Source organism: Jaculus jaculus, chromosome 1 (genome assembly GCF_020740685.1).
Source record: "Jaculus jaculus isolate mJacJac1 chromosome 1, mJacJac1.mat.Y.cur, whole genome shotgun sequence".
Classification (NCBI taxonomy): Eukaryota; Metazoa; Chordata; class Mammalia; order Rodentia; family Dipodidae; genus Jaculus; species Jaculus jaculus.
Window position 1 is genome coordinate 61,550,589 of NC_059102.1, and position 2,860 is coordinate 61,553,448.

Consider the following 2,860-nt stretch of genomic DNA (forward strand, 5'->3'; position numbering starts at 1 on the left):
AATGAACAAAACATCTTTATAGACTTAAAATTGTCACTAGTGCATTTATATTTTGGAGAAAGAACCAAAATGTAAAACACCTTTACAATTCAATGTTAATGGAAACCAGCCATTGCATCGAGGTCACTTTAGTGAGCTACCATTGCTTAAATATAAGTAATTTCTTTATCCAAATTAGTGAAAGCTTAATAAAAGATAGCCTTTAGAGAACATTATTTGAGGACCATGTTTTTTCCAAATACATTCTGATACTCAAAATCATTTTCTTACAGAATTACAGATTGGCCTTTCGACATATCCTTCTTAAAAAGCTGTCAGATTTCCATTTCTATGGGAGATATTTTCACCACTGTGCTGTTCAACTCCAGCTTTCTTCATTATTATTAAGAACTTCATGCATACTGGCAAGATTGCCATTTGTTGTTTTGTCATCTTTTCAAACAGACACAGGCAAACTGGCTAGACTAAAGCTGACGTCTTTAAAGGCATGCAACAAAAATATCCCCACAATGATTGTGAAGAAGCCACTTAGAGTCCCAGTGACATCATCAACAGGCATATCTTGCCACTTCTTGAAAAGAATAGCTGAACAAATTAAAACTGAAGTTGTAAAGAACACATAATATATCAGAGTCACAATGGAAGTGTTGAATATATCCAGAGCTCAGTTTAGGTAATTAGTTTGTGTGCTCACGCAGACCATGGAGCTCAGCAGCAGATGCCAGGCCAGGGGATGCTTCAGCACAGGCTTTCCAACCAACAGCTCTTTGATGGCAATGCCCAAGCTCTTCACACAAGAGGCTGAAAATGCTCTAATCACAGAGCAGATTGTTATGTATACAAGAATGTTCCTCTGTCCATGGCGAGGTCCCACCATAAAGATTAGTATTAAGGACACAATGACCACAAATGTTGCAAAGACCACAAAACCTGGATCACCTAACTTAGATGACATTTCATTTAGGGTCTCAATCTCTTTCTCCTTTGCAGCATGGATGACCATAACGGTAGTTCCTAGAATACTTAGCAAACACCCAATTTTTCCATGAAGATTAAGCCTTTCATTTAGAAAGTATGAAGAAAGAATGGCCTATACAAGGATGCTGAGAGCCCCTAGTGGAATCACTAGTGTGGCTGGTGCAAACGCATGTGCAGCAAAGTTGGCCACCTCACCAGCTCCCATTGATGGCAATCCAGCCCACCACAACCATTCTTTAAGATATGCATGGCCACCTTGACCTGCTCTCATGGAGCCTTTTCTAGCAAGTCTTAGAAGACCTTTTTTTTTCAAAATGAAACTCCCTCCAGTGAAAATGTTGGAGGTCATAGCCAACATGGGACTAATATAAAAATCATATTTTCCATGCCCCAGGATCATTTTGTTTGTTCCTGTGAATCACATTGATTATAGAACAAACTGTACTGGAGGCAGGATGGTACAATCTTCAAATATGTAAGCTTAATATGGCTTCTCTTTTGGAAAAGAGAGATGATTTATTCATTTTCATTTTCTTAGAAATGCTACACCTTTCTCCCATTTAAAGAATTTAACCCTGGCAGGGTAGCTTCACCCTCAGTAGTTATGAGGCTTCCTCCCCATCAGGACAGTCCCAGGCTCAGCTAGCTCCCCACCCCCCACAGGCCACGGCCCATCTCCATTGTTTTAATGTAAAGCAGTTGGGCCATCTTCCTTAAGCTTGCTTATGTGTTGACAATAGTAGCTTCAGTAACCTAAAACTAGGCTCCGTGACTGTATTTTAACTTGTTTGAGGTTTTCCAACTTAAAATATTAAATCTTTCAGTCCAAGATCTTTAGCCAAGCACATCAGTCCATTACAAATTTAACCTTGATCTGACCCTCTGTGCCTGGGCAGCATAATGCAGTCAGCCCTTATGCCAGTAGCCCAGTTCCAACAAAGTTATCAGCAGTCTTGCTTTCTCCATAGAAAGCTCATAAGCCAAGACTCCAAGTTCAATACTGTCTGCATGTAGCATCCTCAAACTCTCATCAGAACAGTCTATAAAACTTAGCTTATCACTCCAGATGGTTTCTTCAGTTGCAAGCACCATGTCCATGTCCATTGCTCCAAACCAAAAGTACTAAAAGACTGAAATCCACATGGTCAGATTCATTTCACTCCACTCCTGGCACCAATTTCTATAGCAGACAGCTTCAGGTTTACTGAGATGAACTTCCAGACCAGACACAGTTAGGAGGAAGGGATATTTATTGAGGCTTACAGATCCAGAGGAAGTTCCATAATGGCAGAAGAAGCTGGCCTGCTTTCTCAAGTACAAGAAGAGAAAGAAAAGTCACAAGAAGCCACATAGCACACATCAGGAGCTCCAAGTGGAACTAGGCACTTTGCATATCTTTAGATTGGAATTTCCAATGCACCACCATACCTTAAGATCCTCCCAGTGACACCTCCTCCAGCCAGGTGGCTGCAGATCCAAGCTATAAACTAATAAAACACTGAATATAGTGTGGGCCATATATTTAAACTACCACAACATGGAGACATGATCTAAGGTGATGATGAATAAAAAGATCCATCAGAGTTCAAGCAGGTGCAAAAATCATACACAATCCTAAACACATACCTTAGATTGAGACCTTATTTCAGGACAATTACTGCTGACACAGTTGGTTTGGGTGAGATCATTAGGAGCTGGGCCCTAAGCCAATCTAATTCAGAGCACATAGGGAGATTGGCATGTGCAGGTGAGAATAGGGACTATGGTGATGCTCCCAACAACTGCCAGCACACTGCCAGAGGGTAGGGGAAAGCCTTGGAACAATTCTCCCTCTCAGCCCTCAGGAGGAACTAATCCCACTGACACTCTAGCTTTGGACATC

At 41.1% G+C, this 2,860-nt stretch overlaps 1 pseudogene; it reads right to left on the bottom strand.

Annotated features, from left to right (window-relative positions):
* Positions 1-303: 303 nt before the first annotated feature.
* Positions 304-1,378, bottom strand: LOC101608669 (annotated as a pseudogene).
* Positions 1,379-2,860: the final 1,482 nt, after the last annotated feature.